The sequence below is a fragment of the Rhinopithecus bieti genome, unplaced genomic scaffold (genome assembly GCF_001698545.2).
Source record: "Rhinopithecus bieti isolate Rb0 unplaced genomic scaffold, ASM169854v2 scaffold_19969, whole genome shotgun sequence".
In the NCBI taxonomy this organism is placed as follows: Eukaryota; Metazoa; Chordata; class Mammalia; order Primates; family Cercopithecidae; genus Rhinopithecus; species Rhinopithecus bieti.
In genome coordinates, this window is record NW_016810434.1 from 822732 (window position 1) to 836893 (window position 14162).

The 14162-nt window shown below is 40.2% G+C and overlaps 1 protein-coding gene across 2 annotated transcripts in view; it reads left to right on the forward strand.

The window, feature by feature from the left end:
- The first annotated feature begins 3932 nt into the window (after positions 1-3932).
- Positions 3933-14162, forward strand: part of PTPN4 (protein tyrosine phosphatase non-receptor type 4) — a 235215-nt gene continuing 224985 nt past the window's right edge. Inside the window, exon 1 of one of the 2 annotated variants that reach the window (XM_017891972.1) lies at positions 3933-4691. The gene's annotated coding sequence lies outside the window, so the exon portion shown is untranslated. The remainder of the gene's footprint in view (positions 4692-14162) is intronic. The other variant, XM_017891973.1, reaches the window with a different exon arrangement.

Genomic DNA, 14162 nt, shown 5'->3' on the forward strand with positions numbered 1-14162 from the left:
GAAGAAAATATGAGATTTTTTTTTAAATTGTGAAAAATACAAAACGCAGAATGATAAGGAAGAGGTGGATTATAGTAGTAATAACTCTCACACAATGAGGCAATCAGTAGTCAATTTGGCAGCATTTATCAAAGTTAAACATGGCCATACCCTTCAACCCAGCAATTGCATTTCCAAGAATTTGTCTTAAAGAAATGCTTCATTATGTGTACAAAGCTTTATGACGAAAACGTTCTTTAGAGCATTATTTGTAACAGTAAATTACTAGAAACAGTCCGATGCCCATTAGAGAAAGTTAAACACATTATGGCTCAGCCCTTACGATGACATGTATCCATATGTTTTGTTAAGGAATGATTTCCACACACATTTGTAAGTGAAACACGGTATGATCCCTTGTGTGCAGGGAAAAGAGATATAGGTTTAGCTTATACATTCAGAGAAAATTCTGGAAGGGTACGCAAGAACTGTCAATAGTGCCTACCTTTTGAGAGTGGGACTGAGAGTAGGAGGCAGTCTTAGATTTTTAAAATTTTACACTTTTTTTGTAGAGTTCCTGATATCAGGATTGCTAACAGGTCTTCTGCTGCTATTCAGCAATATAGGAAAAAAAGGAAAGAATTGCTGAAAATGAAGAGGGAGAGAGCCATGCTGACATGGTGACAAATCTGGGCCAACTGCCTCCGAGGTATATGGTATAGGATGTTTAATGTTTTAAGTATATTTAACACAGCTCTGTGATTAAAGGAAGCCCAAGCCACAGAATCCTGAATTTACTGGAAACATGTGTGCCACCTCTTTAAAGGTTTCAATTATTTAAATTTGCTTGTTTTTGCTTTTAAGTTATGCATGAAGATTCCAGGCAGGGAAAAAAGATGAAATTCTCCCTTAATTGACTAGCTAAGGCAGACAGGTACCTAACCAAGGTCTCCTGTTGGGGGCCAGGTTAGACAGGACTCACATTTGACTGAAAGCCTGTATACCTTTTATGTCCCGCCTCACCAGCATAGGCAACAAAATCAAGTCAGTTTAAGTCATGTGCTTTTTGAAGTTAAAATTCATACCACTCTGAGCTCTACCTAGCGAGTAGAGTCCAACCTTCCCTTGAGGTTCTTCTCTCTAGATATCCCCAGTGATCCCACTGTTACTCATTTCTTCCAAAGGGGTCTTCTCCAGTTACTGATAGTGGGTGCTGGTGAGTCAGCCACAGTGCCTAGTCAAAGCTGCTTCTCCACTGCTGCTGCCTGGGGTCACTGCCAAGGCCCATACAGGCAAGAACAAATGCCTGTTCCCTTCTGGCTGTAGCTACCCAGGGTTAAGAGAGGTCCTACCATTGACCACACAGTGCAAAACGGCCAGTCCTCGCCTGCCAACATCCTTCAAGTGTGGATACAACCTTTGCTCTTACTCTCCCAAAGCACAGTCAAGGGCAGGCTGCAGACAAGGAAAAAAATCGGTCAATAGCAGTGTCTGCCAATATCCAGTAATGTTTGAGGCCACTTTTGAATGAAAAAAAAAAATTCTTGCTAACTTCCAACTGTTAAGTCATTTTAATTATGTCACTTAATTATACATAAACTTTAGGTAACAATTTCTTATTCTTATAGCTCACGTCTATAAAACTAAAATAATTTTAGAAAGTGAATTCACAAATTTAAAAAATTCAATTAATATTATGTATGTAATGTGTGGTAATGACATTTGTTGTTTTGCTGAAATTAAATTGTCCTTTGATATGAGAATATGGAACTCACTGCTATGGTATGCGCTTTTCTGTTTGGCATGCTTATAATTGACTTAATTATCCCAACATTCTTCTCTATTTGAATTTCTGTTAAACTTTTGTGCAGTGTGCCGTAAAGGACGTATGACCTTCGCTTAGCCAGAATGCTGTCCTTTCCACAAGAAGTATTCTATTCTTTTCCCATTAGCCCCAGAAAATTAAATTTGTGCTTGGTGCCAAATACAAAATCAAGTGCAGGGTTTCGTTACAAGGTGGTCATCAAATGATCCAGCATAGCGGTTAGAATATATTAACTTTTAAGAGAACATAATTTAAGTAAGAGCAAAATATTTACATATTTTGTAGAGAATTTGCATATATATTTTCTTAGACTCCAGTTTAAGGAACTACATCCTTGCTACTCCACGGTGGTCCAAAAGCCAGGGAGCTTGTTAGAAAGATTCTCTAGGCCAGGTGCAATGGCTCACTCCTGTGATCCTAGCACTTTGGGAGGCCAAGGCAGGAAGATTGTTTGAGGCCAGGAGAGTTGAAGACCAGCATGGGCAACACAGTGAGAGCCTGTCTCTACTTAAAAAAAAACAAAACAAAAAAAGCAATGCAGAGTCTCAGGTCCACTCTAGACCTAATGGATCAGAACATGCAGTTTAATAAGAACCCCAGGTGATCAGCATGTACATTAAAGTGTGAGATATATTAATTTATTATTTCACAATTCAACTTTCAATGGGCCCATGTGAGGCTGGGGCACAGTCTAAAGCTCTCTCTCTCTCTCTCTTTTTTTAAGGATAATTATTGATTCTTCTCTTTCCCGGGTTGCAGGCAGGTAGATTCAAGGTGAACTCAGATTTTTCAAGGAATAATGGTGAGTATTGGTAACTTCAAAGGGTCCATCCTGGTGACTTGCAGGGGAAGTTCCACTCAGGAACTTTTGTGTCTTGCTTAACACCAGACACACGACTACATGTAAGCCAGGTGGCTCACACCTGTAATCCCAGCTACTCCGAAGGTTAAGGCAAAATCTCTTGAGCCCAGGAGTTGGAGACCAGCCTGACAACATAGGGAGACCTTGCCTCTCAACAAAAATTACATATTGTACATATTGTATGATTCCGTTTACATAGCGAGACCTTGCCTCTCAACAAAAATTACACATTGTATGATTCTATTTATATGAAACATTCAATTTCTGGTGGAAGTCTCATATGATCTTTGGTTGGAGGATGACTGGATGTTGACAGATGACAATGAGGTGAAGAGCATTTTAGCAGAGGGAATGGCATGATCAAGGACAGAAAATGGCGAGTTAGAGGCACGAATACATATTTAGGGAGGAATGAATGAGCACTGGTGACAACAGAGATCTGGGAAGAAAAGCAAGTGAAGAAGTAAAGCAGGAAACATGGATTGACAAGCTGTCTTTTTCAAATGGAAAAACTAACAGGTGTGAGGGAGAAGAGAGTCAATATAAATTTCTATCTTTTCCAGATTTGTTCAAATTCCCCTGATTTGTAGTCATTTTGTCGGCTTGGGGGGAAAGTGGTTTTTGAAAGATCGTCTTTATAAAGGTAGGCTCTGATAGGATGCTCAAGCTAAGAGCAAGGAAGGACAAAGAAGGCACCTGGAGACAGAAAAGGGCACTAATAAAAATTGGGCAAAAAGGAAGTGTGGCGGTCCCCAAATCCCTTCTTCCTCCATTTCAGCTGAGATCACCCGCAGGCAACTGTCCTATTACCAATAAGTTTGTATCACCAATAAAATATTATAATGCACCTGGCTAAAAACCCTGGCGTGATAACACCAAATTCATGTTATTCGAATGAACTAAATTTTAAAAAGCACACCGTTCCAGGCACACAGAAGGCACCCCCGAACGTTTGTTTTATAAACGAAGGTTGGTTGCTGAGGCTTTGTTTTGGAGCCTATGTTTAGGAGAGGAAATGATTCAAAACTGCCCCCCAAAACCTATATCCTTTAGGAGCACTGAGGTTGGGGCGGGTCTGGTTTCCCCTTTTAACACATGCTTCTTGTCCCACTATCCGGTCTCTTAGGTCAGTGAGTGCAGCAGGGGTCGCAGCCCAAGCAACCAATCGCGATGCGGCTGCGGGGCGGGGGCCACAGCGCTCCGCCTCCCCCTCCAATGCGCCCTCCAATCCGCCCTCCCAATCCTGCTAGGTCGTCTTCTCTCGCACCTGCGTGTCCCTCCGCTCTCCGACTGGTGCGACTTCTCTTCCCTGCGCTGGCGGGGCAGGCTTTTAGCCTCGCTTCTCGCGAGATCGCCTCCTGTTGCTGCCGCCGCCGCTCCCGGCCGCTGACTGGCGGCGCCTGCGCAGCCGCCATGTTCGGTTGCTATGCTGCGGCCTGGGAGAGGGGGTGTGCTTGAGGGAGGAGGAAGAGATAGCGGAGGAGGAGGGGGAGGAAGGGGAGGTGGAGAAGGAGGGGGGTGACTGAGCTCCTCTTGCACTCTCACACAGAAACGCTGCCCAGGATTACCCGCCAGCTCACGCCGCGCAGCGCGCTTTTCCGCTCCTCGCGCCCCACCACCAACATTGTTGTCTCAGGACTCCTGGGTCCCAGGGGCCGCAATTGGGCCTGAGCCGGAGAGGAAAGAGACTTGGCTTTGGCCGAGGGGTCGGAGGATTGGGGCCAGACCCCCCCTCCCCCACGCACTTTTGGGGGTGTGGATTATCTCATCCCCGCAGGGAGGTAGGAGAGGTCGCCGGCTGCCCGCCTCCCTGCCACCTCCCTGGCGACGCCGGCCCGCGGCTGCCCAGCAGCATGAGGTGGTGCTGGCGGCTCCGGGTCGTGGCGCGACCGCTGCGGCGGCGGCTGCTCGGGGGGCGCTGAGGTAGCCCCCCGGAGCGGCACGGCGGACGCGCTTCTCCCCTGCGCGCCGGGGCCTCGAGGCTTTTTTTCTCCAGCCGAGAGGACGCGGCTGTGATATACGAAGGTAAGAGGTTCTCCGGTCCCCGCCGGCCTCTCGGCCCTGCACGCTGAACGCGAGGCTCTTAGCTGCATGTGTGGCTCCTGGGAGGTGAGCCAGGTAGAGCAAGCCTGAGGTACGAGGATGATCTAAAAGGAAGGGAAAAAAATGCCTTCTTTCCTTTCTTCCTGGGACCTCTGCTCTTGCGGGGGTTATAGTTGGAATCTCTGTTATGGGTCAGAGAAGGGGACAAGGGATGGAATAGGTGCGGAGATGGAATGTTCCCCAGTACCTGAACTCCAGGTAAAGCTTTGGAATCCTGAGTTTTCCATTGCTGGTAGAATTCCTTTTTTTTTTTTTTATTGGCTCATATGAGCGCTTTTTGCACGTTGCATGAGCCAACTATTCCTACCATTGAAGTTTTAAGCCTGTTATGATTCTACCAGTATATGCCTGTATTGGGGAATCTGTATTTTAGAAAAAAAAAAAAAAAAAAAGTTGAGATGTAGGTAAATAATGATGCATTTCGTAGGGTTTCCATAAAATGGAACAGCTTACAGTTGCACAGGTGATGTGTGGATGTTTCTGCAAAACTTGGGGTGGAAGATTTTATGTCTGGGCTTGCATCATGTAGTGACATCAGTATGTACAAGGACGATTTGTAGGATTTTTCAGAACGCTTGTTCTAGGGTAACTTGTTATACATCTGCAGTATGCCAGCTGCTTTTCGAATAAGAGGTTTCAGCAATATTAAGTTTCTGTGTCCAGATCTTGGGCCCAGTTGAAAGAGTACAGCGGATTGGTCACATTTAAAACGTATTTATGGAGAAAGATAAAAGGCCAATGTGTCCGACTTGCAAAAGACAATTAGAGTAGAAAGAAGACTGGAATAGTAAAAACCAGGGCACTTTTAAATCTTGGTTTTCTGAACTTGAACGTGCCAGAGGAAAAAAATTTTTTTTTTCAATTTTAAAGGGGAAGGAGATGGCCTTAAAATATTGTTCAGAGCCTAAAGTGTGCTTAATGGAATAGAGCTAGATATATTATTTAAATCTTAGGTTTGATTAATATAAATTCAGCTTTCTTTTAAAGAAAAAACTCGTAAGCAAAAGTTTGTGTATTGTACAGAACCTCTTCACTAGCCCATGAATGTGATCATTTTGTGGACATCACCATTTTTTGTCAGAATAAATTTATGCTCCAGTTACCACAAAAGCAATTTTTATGTCTCTTCGCATTTTTTATGGTACACATATCTTTGTTACATTTTGCATTGAAACACGCACGGTCCCATAAGATGATCTTGAGTGATTTATAAGAGAAACAGTCTTTTTTGTACATGGGAATGTTTGTGATTTTGCTAGTCTGTTTTAAAAATTTGGCAAGAGGTTTTTAAAATCCAAGGAGGCATCACTGTTTTGTAGTTTTTAAAAATATTAATTGAGTAGGTCCACGTTTATTAAGTTAGAAAATCGCAGGTTCCTCAAAAGTAGTAATAGATGAGGATGTGATTTTCTTACTGCCCGTTTCCTAACGTCTTAGCTTCAGAGCTGTAGGTATTGAATTGAGTCAAACTTGTGTTTTTTTCTTATCTTCTTTTAAAATGTCCCTGGTAACATTGTTACTTTAAATTTATAACACCCAATTTCTAATTTAGGCTAGGCATAAAACCAGCATTGATTGAACATACTTGCTAAAAATACTTTCTGGGTCGGATGTACTTAGAATGCAGCCTCAGGAAATTTCATTTGAACTATTCTGTGACCAGTGTACACTTCATTATTGTTGAAGGACTTTAAAAAAAATTATAGATCTCTCATACTCGATTTAATCAGTTTGGGCATAGATGCCTAACTTTTAAAAAAAGTATAATAAAGTGAGATAGTAATACAGTTTATGTGAGATGGTAATAAAAACTTTTCAGCTTTTTTTTTTAACTTATATGACTTCGTTAGATTGTTATTGAAGTATGATTTGTATTTTTAAAAGAGTATTGTCTTTTAAACATAATTGAGTTGTAAAGTACAGTATCCATTGTTATATGTTTAGTATTTATGACTTACAAACTCTAAAAGCGGGATCAGTGATCATGGTTTTTAGTAGTTGTCTTTAAGGAGCAAAGTAAGAGACTAGCAAGAGAATTGCAAGGAGGTCTGTTATTGAGAGTACTTTTGCCTCTGCTTGAGAGTTAATATGGCCACTTTTAAACAAGAAAACTTTTCTAAAAATATGTGAAAATCTTGTTTGGTGTATGTTTAAGGGCAAATGTTTAAAAGTTCTGCCTCAATTCTTGGAATGCAAAATTGATCAACTCATTAGGAATGGTTGCTGTGGCTAGGAGTGGTTATTGTGGCTAAATATGAATTGTTGCTCCTATATAAAATTTAGCTATTGGTAGAAGTTTATGAACTGAGTTGAATTTTGTTGTTTTTCTCGGTTATTGCATGTTACGAAGTTTTTTATGTACCACAGTCCAGATTTGTTATATTTGCCAGTTTACTAGAATAAGCTCTGAAGCCTTGAAGTGTGGCTTAGCATTCTGAAAATCCTTTTTATTATTTGCCAGAAAAGTACTGTAGGAAGGAGGTGTTGTTATCTCTTCGTTTAATATTTAATTAGTAGTACAGATGGTGAGATAGGGTATAATGTAGAAATACCATAGAATCTTCTTTATTGATAAGAAAGTACCATTGTCTAGGAACAGCGTAATTTCTTATCTTTTGCATGAATGGGGAAAAAGAGGAGGGGAAATTTATTAGACTCTCTTTCATTTCATTAGAGGTATCTTCCCTCACATTCATTCTTCATTTCATTATTCTTAAGTAGAAACTTTGGAAGAGAGATGCAAGTAGTTGAATAAATTAGTACAAAATGAAAATTACATCGTGTAGACTATCACGAGGAAGATATCAACTTGGGTTGGTTATTGTGTTTGTGTTTTTTAACAAGGAGGTTATATAGAGTAGTTGAAAGAAAAAAGGATCCAGAAGGGAAGAGTGTTAGTATTTATTGTCTGTTAAATGTCAGATACCGTATAAGCGGCTTTTCATGTTGTCCCACTCACCAAGTACACTTTATGAGGTAGGTACTATTAATCCTGTCCCCTCCCTGCCAAATAGAAGCTAAGGGAAATGAAGTAACTTGTCCAGGCTCATACTTCTAGTAAGTGGAATTCTCTGAAACTATTCTTTAGATCAGTTCTGTCCACTTAAACATTCTGCAATGATGGAAATATTCTTTTTTCCTTCAACTTTATTGAAGTATAATTGACAAATATGATAGAAATATTTTTTGCACTGTTAGTTATGGTAGCCGTTAACCATGTGTGGCTATGGAGCACTTGAAGTGTGACGAGTGTGTCTGAGAAACTAAATTTAAAATTGTATTTAATTTTAATCAATTTAAATTTATAGCCAGATGTGGCTAGTATCTGTAGTATTGGACAGCATAGCTTTAGGTCTTCCTGCTTAAAAAATCTGAGTTCTAGTATTTAATCTTCCACTAGTCTATTTATATATGGCATTAGGCAAGTTATTTAGTTCTGAGCTTTAATTTAATCTGGTGTGAAAATGAAGGGGTTGCCACTGAAAGATTATCTCCAAGGTTCCTTCTTGCTTAAAGTTCTGTGATTCTTACTAAAACATACAGTAGCATTTAATATTCACAAGCATTGTATCTGAAAGGATCCCCCTCCCCAATATGCTCACCCATTACCTAAACATTTTTGTTTAGTCAGTTTCTCCTTTTGAGACGAGTATGTATAAAGCACACATAAAGGGTAGTGGATTATTCCCCACCTCCCCAATTGTTTGACAAAAATATTGTGTAACTCAAGGCAGTACTTTATGATGGAACAAAGTTTGAATCTTTAAAGGTCATGTTTTAATATGCCACCTTCCCATTTAAAAATATATAGGAGTTCCCTGGTACTTATCAAATTAATTACAAATTTACCTGCTTGACCTTGAAGACTTTCTACCAACTTCATCTCATTAACCTTCTCATTCTTGCTTAGAAAGAAAATAGCCTTGTTTTTTCCTTTGTCCTCGTTTCCTTAATTTAAGCATCGCCTTCTCCAATTCGTATGCCACCTCTTTAAACCTTTTTCAAAATTCACCTGTTTCTGGAAGAATGCGGCTTAATCCACTCACAAGGATCAGTTAATGAATCCTGGTAATAAGTACCCTAAGGTTAACATATGTTTGTTTAGATATGGTTTAATACATCGTTCTTAAGCTTTTTTTCTTCTTCTTAAGTTTTTACATTACCTACTCTCCTTAATTTTCTTAGGTTAAAAAAATTAAAATAGGAATTGTTTCTTTTGTATTGCCTTATGAATTTAGTCTATTTTTCAACAATACTGCTTTTAAAAGTTGCTAGTTTTTTAAAAAAGATAAATACTGTAACAACATTTACCCTTGATCACCACCATAATATATTTTTTTTGTTTCCTTGCAGATAATTGTTCATATTTAAAAAATAAAGTTGGGTGGTAGAGATAGAATTTTGAGAGGAATATATTGGGAACATTGTGTAGTAGAGACTGTGCAATGTAGGGAAAAGATCATAGACTTTGGAGTCAAATCTGGTTTGGAATCTAGCCTCAAAAACCTTGTACAAATTATATAATTTCTGAGTCAGTTGGCCTTGAATTGTTGTGAGGATTAAGATAATATATGTAAGGCATCTAGCATTGTGCTTTAAATAGAAGAGATGATCAATAAGTGATAGTTGGTATTTTTTTTTCATTTTTTATTCCTATCTTCATGAATATTATTTATTTATTTATTTTAGCTACCCAAAGCCACCAAGGTCAGTGAATATAATTTAAGTGATTAAACATTCAGGTGATATACCATGACTGATTTAGACATTTACCTTTTGTTAACCGGTTTTTTATTTCCTTAGTTTAAAACCCTAGGACTGGGATAATGGTCAAGTGTCATGAATATTTCTATGCCAGATCTCTCTCTTACAAAAGTACCTACAGTGGGTGTCCTTGTTTTGGGAAGAAAAAATGCTAATTGTATAATTGTATTTCATTGTTTTGATTAATGTAATTTGAAAATTTATTTCGGGATGATGGTGAACATTCCTTTATATGTTAGTTAAGCAAACATTTGAAATGCCAATTGTAGTGGGAGCAATGGTATAAAGGTAAATAAGACATGATTTTTGTCCTTGAGCTCAAATTCTAGGGTGGTAACACATGTCAACAAACAATTACAATTCATAGTGACAGTGTAATAAGATCTGGGGAAAAGAGAAGTGGCATTTGAATATGGTCTTGAAGGATCATTTGGAATTGATCTGGGTAGAGAGAACAGCATGTACAAAAAGTCAAGTATGAACGGATGCATGTTGTGTTTGGAGAAATGTAAGTTGTCTTGTTGGATATGTCTGTCTCTCTCTGGGTGGGTGTGGTTGTCTGTTCCTGTGTGTGAATCTCTGTGTGCATGTGTGTGTGCTCGCGCGCACACATGTGTGTTGATTGCAGTGGGAAATGAAGCCTTGTGAGGGTCCTTGTGTTTGGGCAATGAGTGGGATCATTTTAAGACCTTTAAAATAGAGCTTCCCAACTGGTGTGCCATGAATGGTTTACCAGTGTTTCAGAGAGCAAGATACCCTTGTTTATGGGACCTGGGCTATCAGATCCCCTTCCCCACCCCGCCCCAGGATGGTTTCTTTTGGCTTTCAATAGCCTTCGTGGCTTATCCCAGTGTGCTAAGAAATTATTATTTTCTTTGTTGCCAAGTTGGGAAAAGGATTGGGAAAACCACTGTTTAAGAGACTGTAAGTACTGGAAAGTTTATGGTACCCACTCACCCTTGGCATACACTGTGTAATCAGAAATAAATATCAAATGCTAAAGTAAGCTTAAGGTAAACTTGAGAATTCTTAGGTCAGAGTCCCTCCTCTTTCTCCCTCTTTTTCTCTCCCTTTACCTGCTGCCTCCCCCACTTCACTGTTGTGTATGCATGTGCGTGTGCGTGTATGTGTGTGTGTGTATGTGTGAAATATCTTTCTGGTGCCCTTGCGTTACTGGTGCCCTAAACACGCATTTAGTCTGCCTCTTGGGAAATCAGCATTAACATTCGGGAACAATTAGAGGTATTTAAATAAGGAATGATAAGATTAGATGCGGGTTTTGAAAGGTAATTCGGGACTTCTAGATAATGATGCAAAGATACAAGGATAATGCAAGGATGATGAGGTTAGAAATGGAGCAGAGAGACCAAAGAGACCAGATGCTGTTGCAGTGGTCCAGGGGAGGGATGATAGGAACCAGAAATAGGGCAATATAGATTAGAACTGAAAACTGAGTAGTTTCACTAGACCTGAGAGTCCATTTGGACATTGTGGGGGAAGAGTTGAAGATAATGCTAAGATTTCTTCTTTAGCAACTTCCCTTCTTTAGCAAGGGAAGGCCAGATGATTTTTATTGAGCACTTTCAGTGAGCCAGGTATTTTGCTAGACAGTGACGTTGTCATGAGTTCTTATTTAACATTTTAAAATAATTTCAAATCTAATGAGAAATCTCAAGAAAAGTACAACAAAGAGCTCCCAAATCGCCTTAAACTAATTTTTAACATTGTACTAGCTATGTATCATGTGTATACACAACACAGAATGAGCCTGGAACATCTCGTGCTTGGCTCAGTAAGGCCTTCTTTTCCAGATGCCCCAAGGGGTAACCTTGGAATTGTCTTCAACCCTTTCCCTCTTTCTACTATTATCTAATTGGATCCTCAAATTTCAGTGAAACAACCTCATCATCTCTCATTTCTGGTCCTACATTTTAATCCTTATTTCTCCATTTCAGGGGAATGCACCATTTCTAATTGCATTTGACTTTTTTTCTGAATCGCTTGAGAGCAAGTTGCAGACATGATGCCTATCACTCCTAAATATTTTAGTGTGTATTTAGAAAACAGGACAGTCTCCTACATAACTGCCAAATCAGGAAATCAGCGTTGATACAGCACTACCTTCAGGTCCCTAGATGCCATTCAGATTTTTCCAGCTATCCCAGTAGTGTGTCTCGTTTCTTTCTGGTCCAGCATCCAATTCAGGTTCACACGTTGCATTTGATTGTCACATCTTTTAGTCTCCCATCAGTTTGGAATGGTTCCTTAATATTTCCCTGTCCTTTATGACCTTGACAGTTTTAACGAGTGGAGTCCTTTTTTTCTGTTGCATGTTTTCCTCAACTTAAGTTCATCCAGTGGTTCCTCATGTGCAGACCGAGTGCATTGTTGGCAGGAATGCCATAGAAATAATGTTGTAATATTCTTAGTACATCACTAGGAAACGTGCTGTATAGTCCTGCTACCAGCGATATTTGACTTTGAACACCTGTTAAATTCAAGTCTGCTGGGTTTCTCTACTGTGAAGTTACCGTTTTTTCCTTTTGTAATTGAGAATTCTCATGTGAGAAGATATCTAGGAGTGTGTCAATAGAGCTGAAGGTGCTGACCACCAGCCTTCAGGTCTGATGACTGCTACCTGAATCAGCCACAACTGTGAAAGCTGTCACCTACATTTATTAGTTCTATATTCTACTGACAGAAATTTCCCCCTTCTTCTCCATACATTTATTTATTCATTCGTTTATATCAATATATTCTCCTGGATTTGTGTCTGTTTAGTGGTTTTTATTAGTTACTGTCATTTTAAAATTTCATTTTGTTGGTCAAGTTGTCCCAAATTTGGCCTTTAAGTTGGCTCTCTTATCTCTTTGACCTGTCCCCCTCCTTGGTGTATTTCCTTACATTCTGGCCTAACAAGATATTCCAGATGATCTTAATACTCTCCAATCACAGCTCTAAAATAGTTTGTTTTTCCAAGGAATCCAGATTTTATTTTTTTATTTTATTTTTTTTTAAGTAGAGGTGCTATTTAGGAACTGAGATCTGAGTGTTTACTGTGCTCATTTCTGCTGGTATATCCTCACTTTTAGGGGGATAGAGCTAGGAATTGCATATATGTATACACACATCTGAATCTGTTTCTATGCCTGTGTGGAGGTATTTTAAAAGTTCACACTGGGCCGGGTGCGGTGGCTCAAGCCTGTAATCCCAGCACTTTGGGAGGCCGAGGCGGGCGGATCACGAGGTCAGGAGATTGAGACCATCCTGGCTAACACGGTGAAACCCCGTCTCTACTAAAAATACAAAAAGTTAGTTGGGCGTGGTGGCGGGCACCTGTAGTCCCAGCTACTCGGGAGGCTGAGGCAGGAGAATGGCGTGAATGGAGGGGGGCGAGGCCGGCGGAGCAGAGCTTGCGGTGAGCCGAGATGGCGCCACTGCACTCCAGCGTGGGGGACAGAGCAAGACTCCCATCTCAAAAAAAAAAAAAAAAAAGTTCACACTGATACAACCAATTCCAATCTAACATCTCAGGATTCGTCTAGCCTTTTCCCTTTCTGTATTTGTAAGTCTCCACCAGTGAGAAATTGGTTCCTATTTTCTCCTCAGTGTATTTACTTATCTGCTCAATCCCCGTGTATGTGCCAGTCTTCTGACCCCACATTAGTTATCTCCTTTCTCCTTGCTTGCCACCTCTGAGGCCTGTGGCGTGGGGTCCTCGGGGCATGCTGTCAGGTCCTTGTGGTAATGAGAACTTCTCATTTAATCTTTTTTCCACCTCATTTAATCAGGACAGAAATTTGTTAGAAAGGTGCCATTCCTAGTTTTAAAAGGAGAACAGAGCTGAAATTCAAAAAGGTGTGTGTCTTTAGGCATGTTACGGTGTAAATAGCTGAGTAAATATTTTGCATTCAGGTTCATCTGATGCTGAAACATCTTTTCTCTCCTGTACTGCATAGCCTCTGACTATCGGTGGAATCGAAAGGGGCAGGATTTAAGGTTGTTTAGATGGTAGCTGAAGCAATGGGTGTGACTGTCACTGCTTATGAAGTATATATAAAGTTAGGGAGAGGCACACTGGTAGAGCTCCTAACTACCATCATTGAAAGGTTAAGGACTCTGGAAAATCAAGAAGCCAGTGAAGAAGACTGATAGAAAGGTTGTGAGAGAAGAGTGTGGTTGTGTTAGATGATGATGAAGTAAGGAATTTCATGAAGCTGTCATGCTGCTGAGAGAAAAAGAGAAGACCAAAAGGCTTTGAATTTGACTGTTGGAAAGTTATTGATAATCTTAGCTAGTTGGTTTTCCAGTGTGTTCAGGCAAGCTGCCTGTATCAGAATTATGGAGATACTAATGAAAAATATGAACTCCCCAGGTCTCATCTAAGACCTTGCAGATTGTTAAAAGGGGAGTGGGGAGCCAGGGGGTAGTAGCCTGGAAAAATCGACTGAAATGCTAAGGCTCTTCTGAGGCATACTAGTTTGAGGTTTGTTGCTTTAGCAGAAGAGTTACAGTAGAAGGGTGTGATAAACTAAATTGAGGAAACCAAGTGTACAATGAATATAGATGAGACAGCTCTTCGAGAAGTCTGGCCATAGATAAGAGACCTCAGGTCATGGAAGAATGGGG